Source organism: Melopsittacus undulatus, chromosome 8 (assembly GCF_012275295.1).
Source record: "Melopsittacus undulatus isolate bMelUnd1 chromosome 8, bMelUnd1.mat.Z, whole genome shotgun sequence".
Classification (NCBI taxonomy): Eukaryota; Metazoa; Chordata; class Aves; order Psittaciformes; family Psittaculidae; genus Melopsittacus; species Melopsittacus undulatus.
This window is the reverse complement of record NC_047534.1, coordinates 36,140,836-36,155,680: the sequence shown is the minus strand read 5'-3', so window position 1 is coordinate 36,155,680 and position 14,845 is coordinate 36,140,836.

The window sequence follows — 14,845 nt, the reverse complement described above, 5'->3', positions numbered from 1 at the left end:
CTGTGATTCTGTATTTGGGTATGCACTGGGTTTATTTGTCAACTAGAAAGTGTTATTTGAAAGATCTGAAACAAGTTATTGTTGTGGTTACTGAGATTTTGAAAAGCTTGGATGTGTATCCTAATTTTGCAGTTTGAATATCTGAATTTAACAGACACAAGCTTTAGAATTGCTATATCATTTCCACTCAAAAGAGGGCAATAGGCCATGGATCCAGTAAGTTAGAGCCCAAATAATCTAAGAGAACAAGCAAGCTTTCATCAATTCAAGGGGACCTGCTTCTGAGATTCAACTGAAAATGCTCAATGTTTTGTGCTGATCCAGAGCCAGAATGCTGCAGCTATAGCAGAGTATTCATCCACGCTGGTTGGGCTGAAATCAGCTGCTGTCAATGCAAAAACCTGCAGTGGCAGAAATGAGCCTGGATCAAGCACCAGAAAGAATGTGCCATTCTAGGGGGTATCCATTCCATATTCATACTCTGAGAATATCTGTGCCATGACTTAAGTATATCAATTATTTTGATATACAGTTATGATAGTGAAAAAGCCTTACAACAATAGGAAATGGTAATTTCCACAAGAGTTTACCTGCCTTGTAACAGCACCCAAGAAGATCAGTTGCATTAATTACTTACTTGCTGCTTTCAATTAACAATCTATTTGGCTTGCTTTTCTTCAAGGACAACATAAAATCCAAAGACCTCTTCCTATCTCTCTGCCTCAAGCCAAAATGCTAATTCTTCCTGTGTTCTTAACTGATGTTTTGATAGCATGTACCACAACACAGGCGACTTCAGGGCTAGGCTGCCAATGTACATTTTTCTTCCAGCTGCACAGCTGCCTCAGGCAAGCTAACTATAGCTTTGTTTTTGTGAGTGGTATGTCAAAGCCATCTATTTATAAACCAATTAGAAAATGCCTTGGAACTGTAATTTTTCTTTCAGGCTTCACTTTTCAGGCTCTCCAGAAGCTCAGTATTCCATATTCATGGATTTGGTTATAAAATTTAACTGTGTGAAGAATAACAAATGATATATGAAACAAAGGAAAAAGAACCCTGTTAAGTGATTAAAATTTTGCTATGTGGATATCGGTCATAAAATGTTTTAAAGTATGTTTATACCTTTACCTGCAAGATGAAATGTGAAGGATGTGCGTATGCACTAACCAAATAAACAAAACTCATATATTTGTTTTTCTATAGTTTTCACTTAGTTATTAGTCTTGAAAACTTTTCTTAATAATAAGCTAGTATTATACTTGCCTTGGAGGTTGGAAAAGTGAGGCAAGATGCTTAATAGAAACATTATAAACATGTTTAGTAGTTTTGACCTTATTTAGTTACAAATCAGGATGCACACTAACAGTGATTTGCATGGTCTGGATGCTTGTCCAAGTCTTTGCTAGATATTTATAAGGATCATGCCCTAGGTAACTGAAACAAATATCAATAAAAATGGCATTTGACATAAATGGAGATCCTTGATAAGGTGGGGATAAGCAACCTTCCACAATCCAGAAAAGAAACACAAACCCTCAAACTCTTACCAATTTTCAGATCAATAAACTGTATTATAGGGGCTTGACTTTCTTGTGGCTTTCTGGGGCCTGAGTGAAGTGGTGGAGTTTAGATTTTGAATATATGTACCAAACTGCATTAACTTCCTGTGGAGTAATATTTTAGTCTCTAAATAGCCAGCCTTTTTGCAGTCTCTAAACATGAGAATAGACAACATGAGGAACGAATAGCCTGTAGTTACCCATAGGTAGGTGATAGTAGTCTATGTGAATGATTTGGAAGTGTTTTCTTTATTAAATAATAGTCCTCTCTGGCAGATTAATCTCCTATAACTAAGCACTTTCTCTAAATATAAATGCGCTGTGCCACTTTTAGAACACTTTGTTAAATTATTAACCAGTTTTTATCATCAGTAGGAGAGTTTTTATAGAAATGAGAACAGGATCTTACTCACTGGTTATTTTTAAAATGTGGCAATGTGAAGGCTTGTTCTTGTGACAAGGCTCATGAAGCATAACAGAGATGTTGTGTGAAATTTAAAGGAATTACAAAAATTAGAGCTGGAAATGATTCTTTCTAGGCATAAAGCTCCATCCAGGTTTGGTCCTTACAGTGTATTTTATGTTCTGCTTCTGAAATCAGTGGATGCTGAGGCTGCTCAGCAGTTCTTGCTAAGTTTTTGTCATCTATCAGGGTCCGGCTAGTAGGCTATGAATATTGAAACAAGGGGAAGCTGGTATTTGAGGCTTCATTTACTGGTAAGCATCTTCTGCCTTGACATAAGACATGGGTTGGCAGTAGGCTATATGTCATCTTCTCTCTCTTCTGTTTCTTCTGTTATTTGCACTAGGGGCTGCAGGCAGAGAAGCACGGAGGTCCTTTTTTGCTTGAAGGGCTGACAGGAGAAAGGTCCAGCTGTAAGGGTGGATTACTGTGGATTAAATATTTGCAAGTCCTTATTCCCCAGCTCTCCACGATTTGCCTGGAGGATACCAGTGGACCTGCTACCCAGCAAATCCAAATCCCAGGCAAGTGGAATGGGTTGGGCATGGAGAAGTCTCTGTAATGATGTCTGGTGGCTTCTGAGCAGCTCAGTTTCTGGAGAGGAGAGGCAGACTCTCCCAGAGCTGGAGTTCTGTCCTTGGTAGGAAACTGAAAACAAGTCTGTTTTGCTCCAGACTGCAGTGAAACATATCGCAAGGATATATCAAAATCTACCAGAAAATTGAATTACCTTTCCGCAGAGTACACCTTATCTGCTGTAACTGAAAATACTTTGGTGTGAAGGATGGTGTAACAAATGAGAACTGAGAGAACATGGGTGTCTCTTCCTCCTATGTCTTACAGCATTACTTTCTCCAAATAAATCTCAAAGTCTCTGTTTTAAATCTCACATCTGTTCCAATTTTCCTCTTCATCCTGTTAATCACATATTTGCTGAGCAAGTATAGATATTATGAAGGTGACTTGTGAAGTCTCTGAGAACTTGCATTTCATGGACATTTTTACCTACTACTGTCAGTGTGCCCAAAGTTAAAATTTAGGATTTAGCAGTATCACTTTGTGTCTTGCTGTGCTGTGCTGCATTTCCACGTCTCCATTTTGCATTACTCAAAACCAGATTTCATTTTCAATGGAAAGTTTACTATATTTCAAAATTCTACACGGATACATGCTTTGTGCAGTTTACATAGCAAAATGCTCTTCTGACATTGGCAAGGCGTATTCAGCAGATGGCTGGGGAGAGTCTAATCCTGGCACAAGGTATGCTAATTACTATGTGCATTGAGCAAAGAGCCTTCTAGATATTCAGCTGCCTTTCATACTGAGGCAGAGATGTCTGCTGAGGAAGGTAATGGAAAGATCTCCATGTAAATTCCTTGAGGACATCTTTACTGTAAAAGTGAAAAAATGTAAGAAATTTTTACTACCTCCAGATGTCAGCTGGAAAAGTAACAGGGCTTGAGTCAGCCTAATTCGTATCCCACCAGGGATTTGTGCTGGGTGGAGATCGGGTTTGTCAGGGTAAGTGGAAAGAGATTACAGCTGCTTCCATCAAAACAGTCAGTTTTCAGGGGAGGGTGCAGAGGGCCTCTCTGTGTCTCCTTCTGACACAGCCATCTGAGACCTGTGAAAGACGTGGTATGAGGGTCACTGGCTGAGCATTTGGCACTTCTTGTCTCTTTACTTGCAGTTCCATCGAAGTGACAATGTAATATTGCAGCAGAGGACCCAGAAAAAGGCCAGGAAAAATGCTGCTTGCCTGACATAGGGAAAATTGCTTTATGAACCTGAGACATTCCACTCTGAAAGCAATCCAGATTGCTCCCATGCTTCTAGAGCTGCTTAAAGAGGCACCCCTAATGCTGACTGTCGTGGTTTAAACCACTCTGCGCAGCTTGTGCACTCACTTCCCCCCTTGCTCTCCCGACTCCTGGGGAGTTAGGAAGGAGAATCCAAAGAACGTAGCCCCCACGGGTTGAGATAAGAACAGTTTATTAGCTAAGGTATAACACAAATCACTACTGCCATTACTACTGCAAACAATAATGATAAAGCAAATAACAAATGAAGAGAATACAACACCTCACCAGCCACCGACCCATAACTCACCCCACCCTGCCCGACCGAGCACAGACCAATACCTCCTCCATCCCCCCAGAGCTCCAGCCCTTCCGGGTCTCTCCCGGTTACATCCTGGGTATGACGTGCTATGGTATGGAATACCTCTTTGGCTAGCCTGGGTCAGGTGTCCTGTCTCTCCTTCCTCTTGGCTTCCCTTCCTCCCTGGTAGAGCATGAGCTCAGAAAAGGCCTTGGACAAACGAAACATTTGAGCAGTAACTCAAAACATACTTGCTATCAGCAACTGTTCTCAGCCCGAAAGTCAAAACACAGCACTGCACCAGCTACCAAGAAGGAGAAAAAATGACTGCTACTGCTGAACCCAGGACACTGACCTTGTTTGCAGATGCCTCAATTCCAACAGCAACATGACAGGAAGCCAAGGGATGGGAAAGATTAAAGGATGTGGTGCTTGCTGTGGTACTTGCAGAGACCTGCCTGCCCTTACCCAATTGCTCTGCCCCTGCATTCCCCCTTCCCAGCAAACGTGAAGCTCCCTAGAGTGTGAAGGGTGACCTGTCTGCAGCAGCAAGTGGGGGCTGCTGGTGTCTGATCTGCCTGGCAGCAGGGAGCCGGGGTATTTGGAGAGATACTGAACAGTGTTTTCACCTGGCAGTGAGGTTTCCTCCAAGGAAAAGCCTACAGATGGCAGTTGGGATGGATAAGTAGCTCAGTGGCCAAATGAAAGGTGATTATTTACTCAGTATCTGTCCTTAGAAGTTAAAGTTGCTACCACCTGCTATTTGCCATCTTAATATCCTAATACTATATCAGGTGCTAAAGCTTCTGTGCTGACTCATTTCACTTGCCACTAGTAGATCTTATTTTCTCTCATGGTGATACTGGTGGAGCCCAGGGTCCATCACTCCTCGTCTATGTTGCTGCTACTGGGGGTCCTGCAATGTCGAGTGCCAGAACTGAGGTGGGAGCAGCTGAGAGGCAGAAGGGGCAGTCTGAGCCACAGCAGCAAGCTGGGAAATATGCTATCTGCACACTCAGACAGTGTTCCTCTGCTGTGTGAGCATGTTATTTCCTCAGTGACCTAGTTTTATGAGTGAAATCATCCCTATTCATAACTACAGCAACAGAGAATTTTGTTAATGTTTGCCACTATAAAGAAAAGGTTACTATGTCTTAATTTTACTAGGTTGCTTTAAAACCTATAAGATCTTTATGGAAGTTTGGAGATAGCTTGTGATCAACTGTCAGTGCTATGTGCATGCTTCTTCTAGAAATGAGTCTGTAAGGATGACTCAGGCTTGGCAGCCCAACAAAAGATGTTACTTCTGTAAAACAGTTACATCTGAAATGTAAGACTGTTTCTTCATTGCTGTCTCGGAGGAGTAGGGGGGAGATTGCTAGGATGATCATGAATATTTCAGATTTAAGCTCTGCAGTTCACTGCATGACAGCTCATATAAGCCAGATAACATTTTATACCCGGACTGGATAAGCACATAAGTGCTTTCAGTACAGATTCTAGTTTTGGCTCTGCAAATTGTTGCCTTTACACATATGTCTGGGATCAAAAAAGGGTTCCAGAAACCAGCATTTAAATATCACTTAAAGCCTATTTGTGTGCTTATCTAAGCCTAGGCTGAGGGATGTTACCATATGCCCACATCTGCCAAGGCTGTTCTTGAACTTAAAATTACTAAATATACTTGAAACCCAGGGAGAGGTTTCAAGCGTGGTATCTCCTAGATGATAACTAATGCTGTTTTACACTGGTCTGGATACTGCACTGCAGTGTAGAGTGGGAAAGTCAAGTCTGAAACAAGTGAATAGTCAAGAAAATAGGGTCATTCTTTACCTATCATGAAACAGGCTGATATTTTGAACTATACAGTTGAGTGGCCAGCCTTTCTGAAGCAGAAATAGAATTGCATGGTTTCTTGTGGCTATTACTTGGAAAAATAATGCAAAAGAGGTGATATAACTGATTACACTGCCTTCATTGTAAGCATTTTTTTATTACAGTGATGTTCCTTGTCCCATTCTGCTATTGTCATTTCTCCCACAAAGATTGTAGGTGGTATAATGTTGTGAAAGACTTGTATTGCTTAAACAGTTACTGAATCAATGGATGGTTGTGGTTGTTGAGAACCAATTTTCTCTTCTACAAGAAAAGTCTATTTATCTAGAGGCAGAATGAGGAAAATGAGACATTTTGTGCTCAGCAGGATCTCTTTGGTAAATGGAAGTTTCATTGATTATGACACTGTATTAGTAACATAAATTTTGGGATGGGGCTAAATAATATAAAAAAAATAAAGGCAGGAAAACACTGTCCAGTGGGATGGGCCTTGAATTGCCTTTGGCTTGCAGAGGCCAGATTGTCCTTTGGACTGTGCAGTTAATCTGCTTTGTACCATTGAGCATGTTGCCCTGCTGTTTAATGCTTTGATTCACCAAGTTCTACCAGTTGAAGCATATTTGTTTACTTAGGAAATTATTTTGCACTCCAGGCTCCACATGCTGTATCAGCACATGAGAACAGTAACAATAATAATAAAAAATAATATAAATAATATAAATAATTCATTCTGTGACTAAATTCTTTATTTTACAACTCCACGATCCAAGCTCTGTGTATGCATTTGTTATGGCAAGAGGGTTTGATCTGAAACCAAATTTAACCCAAGGTGAGATTTCTTTTGATTTTGAGTCTTTGATTATCACCAAACTGGTTCCTTTCAGCTATAAGCAGAAAGGAGTAGCTAATTTTCTGTCATTGCTTACAAGAAGCAGATACTTTCTGCTGCAAGTTAATGCATTCCTACGATTTTCTTAGTATTTATGTGAAATTTAACTGTGACAGTGTAGTTGGTGCAACTCAACCTTAATTGGATGTGAGAGCTGCTTTTGGTAATGTATCACTTCACACAGTAGCTGGTGTGTGTATGCATACAGACAACTTTGCCATGCACTTCAGCTCATCTGTAGCAAGAAATTGTTTTGACATCGCTGTGCATTGAAGCCTTTGGTTTCTCAAGGCAGCAGTCTTGAGAAGGGAAGTGCTGTCCTTTATTGGACTTCTGGTGCTCACATGTACAAACCAGGATGAAGAGGATGAGAAACTGAAGAATGGTTAAAGTTAGAGCATTTCTTAGCCAAAGATATGGATGGAATCTGAGAGAAAAAGAAATTTAGTTAATTACCTGTAAGAAGCAGTTTTGTAAGTAATGATGGAAAAAGTTATTTCTGAAGTGCAGGGTTTGAATTTATTGGTGGGGGTAGTATAGAAAAAGTACTGCCTTTTCAATGACATGCTACAAAGGTATTCCACACAGGATAAAATAATGCTACTTTAATTTCCAAGGAAGCCTTAAAAAAGTTGCTACATTTCCATAGTAACAACAAATAATAATGTGTGTTTAAGCTTATAGTTAACTAGTGGGATAAGCAACCCCAGAAAATCATGGGGAACATATGCATACAGAGAAATATTAAGGTCTTTGAAGGGTGACTAAGTGTAAGCTCATGTGGGTGAGGGGAAGAATGGAAGCAGCAGGGTAAAGGGCTTAATTTCACAACTCTTGAGTGAAATTTGAGTCTTATTTACCTTTGTATAAAGCTGACAAAGCAGAAGTCATAATGCCCTGAAGTATTTGCTGCATTGTGGCACTGCTGTTCGAGTTTAGTAAGCTAGTAAAATGTTGGCTGTGATTCTCTCTCGGCTTTGGAAGATGAAGAATTCACTGTAGCTTCCTTGGATGGCAAGAATGTGCTCAAGGGATTAACAGCAAAAATTATGCAAAGCATTCCCTGGGGTCTGTGCATAATTTTGAAGCAATCTTACAAAACAGATATGTTGACGTTACCAGATGTTGTCTTTGGCAGATGGGTCATGAGAATTGCCAGATCTGTGACTGTCCTCTTTACAATGTAGGAATACATAGGAATAGACTGATTGGTGGGGAGAAGCTGAAAGTGACATTTCTTTGGTTGTATATCAGACTTGTACAGAGATTAGTGTGGAAGGTCTTTGGTGCGGGGGATGATAACACACCAATCTGTGATCCACATCCAACACTGAAAGTTATTTGTATGACAAAAATATGTTTTAGTGTTGGGAACACTCCAGGACTTTAGTACAACACTTTGATAACATTTTGATAATACTTTGCACTGACCTTTCTTAAAAATTCAGACCATCTCTCTAGAGAAATTGTGGTTAAATGTTTTAGGCTCTTTGGAGGCATCAGTGTCAAATCCTAGATACATCTTCAAATAGGAATCTTTCAGGATAGTGTTTTTTGTCTGATTCATCCCTGTGCCTAATTAGGGAAGAAGCAGGGAAACTGTTCCAAATTTGTCTACGAACATCTTAATTGGATATAGCAATTTCTTTCTTTATTTTCTTCCCTATTTTGTAGAGCTGTGTTTTATGAAAATGCCAGGATTTTCCCTATCTGACTAACATTGCTGCTTCTCAGCATTTTTATCTACCTTTGACAGCATAGGAGGACAGCAGTGATAGCAGCAGCATCAGCACAGGTGTCACTGCTGAATGCAAGGCTGTAGAAGGCAAGGCTGTGTGTGTTACGTAAGCAGCAGCCTCAGCACTGCAGGCTTTTGGAGGAAGAATTTATTTATTTAAATTTTTTTGGTCAACATAAGAAAAGCAAGTACAACACCTTTAAACAGTGCATGTCCATGCCCCGCCAGCTAGCTTCCAACTAGTAGCAGCTGTAGCTAGTAAGTTCCTATTCCCAGTAAGACACAGTAGCTCAAGCATGTGTTACACTGGCATGGCCACCTTCCTTCTGCTTCTCATGCTAATAAAGTCTGCTTTTTGGGGCATCTCTGTGCTGAAGATAACATCCTTAATGTTTTCAACTACACTCTCCTGAAATTTTTACCTATCACTTGGGTTTAGATGCTGTAACCATTGAGAGTCTGGTAATTTCTAGCAGCAGGGGGAATGAGCTATTAATGCCAGCACTGGCACAAAAACAAATGAGTTTCTGTTAGGCATGAATAAATTTGGAGCTGGAAAGTAGGAGGATTTACTTTGTGATTCTAACAATCAGCTTCTGGAACAGCCTTCCAGTGGTTGTTGGAGGGCAAAACCCCTAACTACCTTTAAATGCAATGTATAAGAGGAGCTATGGAATGGAACAGCCTGTGGTAGCTGGGGTCTGGACTTCATGACTCCGGAGATCCCCTGCAGACCTTTTCTCCCCTGACATATGCAAGTGGGTCAGGAAAGGAGTGATAATGTCTCCCTCTCCTTGGCAAAATTGCACTGGAATAGCTGCAATATGGCTTTTTTAGAACCTGCCACTTGGAAGTGTTTGATCAGCTGTGGCAAGTTCTGGGGATGTGAACTCCATATATTTCATTTGAAGGAAATATAAATCAAAGTACCTATTCAAGTCAGATTTCCTCTGCCATCTCGTCTTACTTTCTTGACACTGTTTTTACAATTGAACTCACAAGAGTGAAATGAGCTAGCAAGGAGCAGGCTGATGTCATAGCCACAGTTAGAAGTGCTTGCTTATTAGAAGATCAGCATTACTCTTTTTTCTGCTGGTGGCGTATGTTTTACTTGCTAAGTATATCCGTATCAGAACAGCAAACAAATGTGTTCTCAGTAGGCTCATTGACCAGCATGTTTCTGCTGCTGCTTTATCTATTATTAATAAATTGGACAATGTGGTGAATAATTGGACAATTTTGTATCAGAATATTTCCACTGATGGTAAAAGCACTTCACTGTAGTATCTTGTCTACAATGACTTACATGCAGTTGTTCAAACATTGCTGAGCGATCCTACTAGACAACCTGTAAAATCTTTTGGCTGTGAATGCTTAGTTAATTATACAAGTGTACACAGTGAGTTAATTCTGAAATAGCCTGGTGTTGTATTCAAAATAAATTTCTCCTGCAGTCAGAAGTAGATTACTGAGGCCAAGTTTCACCTGGATACAAACTGAACTGCAATTAATAGAACCTCTGACTCATTTACTATTAGCAGCTGTGTTCCCCTCCCTTCTTTGCTGAACATTAGTAGGGTATATTCTTTTGATCATCTTGTTTTCTTCACCTGACCTTACATGAACATTTCATAATGTTGATGAAAGGGGAGCTGGCAAGTATATCCTAATTACTGTGTATATTCTGTCCTAGAGTGCTGGAACATACAGTACTCTGAAAAGAATTCATTTGTGTGGAATCACTGGTTAGAGGAGTAGTTAATGGTGATATGCACACAGATCTTGGTAAGTGTGTGACAGTTCTGATGGGAAAATGGCATTTTTACTGTATTCTATTTTATAGTATTACTGTGTTTAAAATCTTGTTGTGCCCAATACTGTACATTGTTCCACTGTTCTATGTGGAAGGGAAGACTGTTTTTAAGATTCTGTTGAACTATGAACTAAATAGCAGGAGAAAGCACTTCCTCTGAAGAGTGTGAGGTTGAAATAAGATGGAAAAGCAAAGAGCAATAGAAGCCCTGTTCTGGTAGATCTGTGATTTGGAAAACAATGCTTGCTTCGTAAGAATCTAGAACCAGTGCTCTGTCTCCTGAATATGTCTGATGTGTATGTCACATTACTGCAAGATTGATCCTCCACCTCCCTCACCCCCTGGTTGCTAAAAAGTATTTAAAGAAGCTGAAAGAAGCAGAATAAATGAAAAGTACTTATTTTTCTGATTAAATGCTGGGTTACCACTGTGCTGTTAGGTGGTGGGATGTGTAGCAAGAGATGGTCACATAAAAAAATAAATTGTAACAGCCCTTCATATAGAAACATTCTTGTATATACTCTTTCATACTGATGACTGAGGAGCTCTTTGAGAATAGCTGAACATGGAGTATGAGTATTCAAACATGTATGATTTAAAAAAGTTATACTAATGCAGTGTGTTGTTCATTGCAATTAACCAGGTTTCTTCTAAGTATAAATTATCCATACTTACAGTGCATATGATATAAAGTAAGGAAATTTGAGTGGCATGAAGTTTCAGTACAGCTTTGTCTCAGCTGTTAACCCCTTCTGAGTAACAGAGAATGGCTACCACCTTCTTTTGCATGCAAATTACAGATTGTGTGGATTAGTTATGTGCCAGCTAATGAGGTGCTATTGTTACTCAATGTACCCTGTGTAATTACTGCTTTTTAGACCTGCAGTGTGCTTGGTAGCCCTCCCAGAGCTGTTCTATTTCTTTTGTTACTTACAGCATTGTCTGTGTTATTTGCTATTGCAAATCAAATGGAAATTTCTCTAATGGGCCTGTCATTTTGTCCTGTGTCTGTAGACCACAGAGCACAGCGGGACCTTGGCCTACGGGTGAGCCTGCTGGTGCTACAGCAATATGAATAAATCATAATCATACTTGCCTACTGCACTCTTTGAGAGCAGAGTTCAGCAGTGGCTGCTCCTACTCTGCTATTTGTGCTGCCTGTTTCCTATGGCATTATATCCTTCATCACCCAGGGCCGCTCTTGAACTGCCCAGTTTGTATCATCTGTTATTACCAAAGTAACTATGCTAGTCTTCCTGTGCTTAACCTCCTGTTAAACTGCGTGTTTGATATTGCGGTTTCCTCTTTTGTAATGTTCATCACTATTGTAAACTCAGTAGCCAGTGCTCTTATGGCATCCTTGCAAAGACCTGATAAATTAGTCGTCCATGTTTACATCTCCTGAACTTGTCTCCTTCCTATTCCATCTGCAACAGAAATATTCTTCTTTCTATTAAAGCAGTAAGATGTTTGCCTCTGTGAGGAGTATCCAGGAATATCCCCCCTGCTCGTTTGTTACAGGACCTAACTGAATTCTTGAAGTAAGTGTTAGATAAGGCATTACAGTTGAAATCCATATTTTTTCTTTATTTCCTAGTAAGGTGCAGTCTTATGGTGCTCATTTGGTGAGTTAAATTTTATGCCTTGGTAAGGAGCAAGTTGTTTAAAAATGTATCCAACATAGAGACTTTCCCAAGCCAAGTCATATGCTAACCTTTTTTCAGGTGGTATCAGAAAAGGCATCTTATCATTTTGGAAGGTTGTATCTTTGCCACTGGGTTAACAGATCCTGGACTAATATTTCCCAGCTGGCTATTAATGTGAACATGCAAGACTATGATCAGCAGTTCTGCATCTGAAGCCTCTTTGATTTGAATTGTAGCATTACAAAGTTTAATCCCATATGCTCACTGACCCCCATCCTGTCAAGGGAGGGATGAATTTAAAAGCTCTAGGCAATCATCTGGAGATGTGATGTAAAAATCTATATATCACCCAGATTGAAAGTAGTATATACCTTGCACAGAGTGCATGTGCTCCCTAGTCAGTCTTGAAGCACTGGCTATCAGCCGTTTCCTGTCTGCCTCTGACTTAGATGTTTCAATTTCATTTGGTACCGATGCTGCTACAATAATCCACACTCTGGTATTTTGTTTTCAAACATCTGCAGTGCAGTCTATCTGGGATTATTTAATGGTGTTTCTGAAAGATGAAAGCAGGTTTAAAAAACCACAACAAAACCAGCTGTCATTCCTGGTGGGGTATGTCATCCTGAGCTGATTACGCTCTGAGAACTGCACATGGCATCTGAAGGTTTGTAGGTTTATGAAACACCGCTTGAGTGACATACCATAAGGGACTGGAAGACCAGGCGTGTCTGCTTCAGGTGGTTATTCAGGTGATTATTTCTGCTGCAGACTTGCACATGAGCTAAAAGAACTTTAGAAAATCTTTTCCCTAGACAACCTTTGTAGAAAGGGGCAATCATTATTTTTTTTCCCTCAAAATCTGGACATAAAAAATAAGAATCACAGAATCATAGAATAGTCTGGGTTAGAAGGGACCTTCAAATGTCATCTAATCGACTCCCCCTGCAATGGCCAGGGTCATCTTCATCTAGATCAGGTGGCACAGAACCACTGATAGTTTCAGAGAGCAGGTGTTTCTAGTATTCATTATTGCTAGACTTCTTGGGGCTTTTTGTTGTGTGGTGAAAGGTAGTTTCTGGATTATGTTTGTTGTTGTTGTTTAAACTGTGTGGTCATTTGACTCTTTTGTTCTTTGCTCTTTTTTGTTATTTGTTTTAGATACAGATGCATGGACATAACTGGTCCTTTGATCTGTTTATACATTTATGGGGAGGAAAGAGCTACAGTTGGTTTAAATATTGTAGTGGTAGTTGATGATGAGGAACAGCTGGGCTAAGCTGGGCTGCATGGAAAGTGTCTGGGAACGTGAGCATCAAGGAAGACCATTTTATATAGAAAACTGTTACAGCTTTCTGCCTAGACCCAAGCAACAAAGAAATCCTAAGGCACGTTTTCTGTTCTTTTTCACACCTGATCATCCCACGGGTCTTTGTCTTCTATGTGTTTGTCTGCTGCTACATGCTCCGATTTTGAGCTTCCACAAGTAGCACCTATTTGAGTAGAATGAGAATGCAGCATTATTTTTTTCTTTTAAAGTAATAACACTACTGCTGTGAAGTAGTCTGCATGGTAATGATTTGTAAACTGTTTATACTTTCTAAATGAACAATGATAATGAATTCAGGCTAGAATCTAAAGAAAATTATGTGGAGCAGAGTAAATTCCTGTCTTTCTGGAAATCCATGTGGTACACAGACTCAGATTAGAATGAATAAGCTGACAAATAAAAAGCAATATCCAGGCAAAAAGGAGAAATACCTTTTTTTCCTCAGCAGCAAGACCCACACCAAAATATAACATATCTATTCTTGGGTATTAGAAGTCTGCTGGGCAAAATGTTCACCAAGAACTCAATATCTAAACTTGTCTCTAAACTCAACTTCCAGCTTTTCTGACTCCTGAAGCCATGGAATGAATACAAACCAGCAGATTAATCTTCTCGTATCTCTGGGAAGCTATTTTTATATTTGGAAATATTCTTCATATTGGTGGTTCACCCCAGGCAGCCTGAAGTATGGGAGATACTACTCACTGTACAGAAATGTGCTAATACTTCATTCTCTTTGTGGTCTAGAACACAGCATGCCAGAGCAGATTTATACCAGGTCACCATCGTGCACCTCTGTGCAGTGCTACTCTGTGTTTATTGCACACATGTCCATTTTCTTTGTCAGTATACATTTACTCTTTTGGTAGTCTTTGGTTCTCACCTCCATACCCACTTCACTGCATGTTGGCTGCAGTCAGTAGGGATGAGTGGGTTGCAGGGCCTGGAGAACACAAGGGGTGAGATGCAACGAACGAATGTGTTGGCTGGAGATGCTGGGAGCAAGCAGAAGCACCCTGAAGCTTCATACCATGATTGGAGCATGGGGAGGGTTCATGGGGGAGATGAGGGCTGCGAGTCGTGAACTTGAATTTATATTCCCTTTGCCTTTCCTGTGTGCCCAGGGAGCGGGAGCTTCCTGGCTCTATCTCAGGTCAACAAACTGGCCTGTGGCTGCTGCTTCATGCCTCCAAAATCTCTCCCAAGCCTTGCCCAAGGCTACCAGTTTCCAGAGCAATTCCCCTCCAGTGTTAAGTTCTTAAAATGAGTTGAAAATTCCCAAACTCGGCTCCTTGCAGCTGTGCACACTGCAAGGGCAGGTGTGTGTGTGTTAGTCTGTGACACACAGTGACAGTTTTCAGTATAACCCCTCGGTGTTGATGTGCAACGTGTGTGGCAGCTGCGGCCGTTGGTTTTACCCTTTACCTCGGGGCTGTGTTAAGCCAAGCGGGAGGTTTTGCAGGAGGTT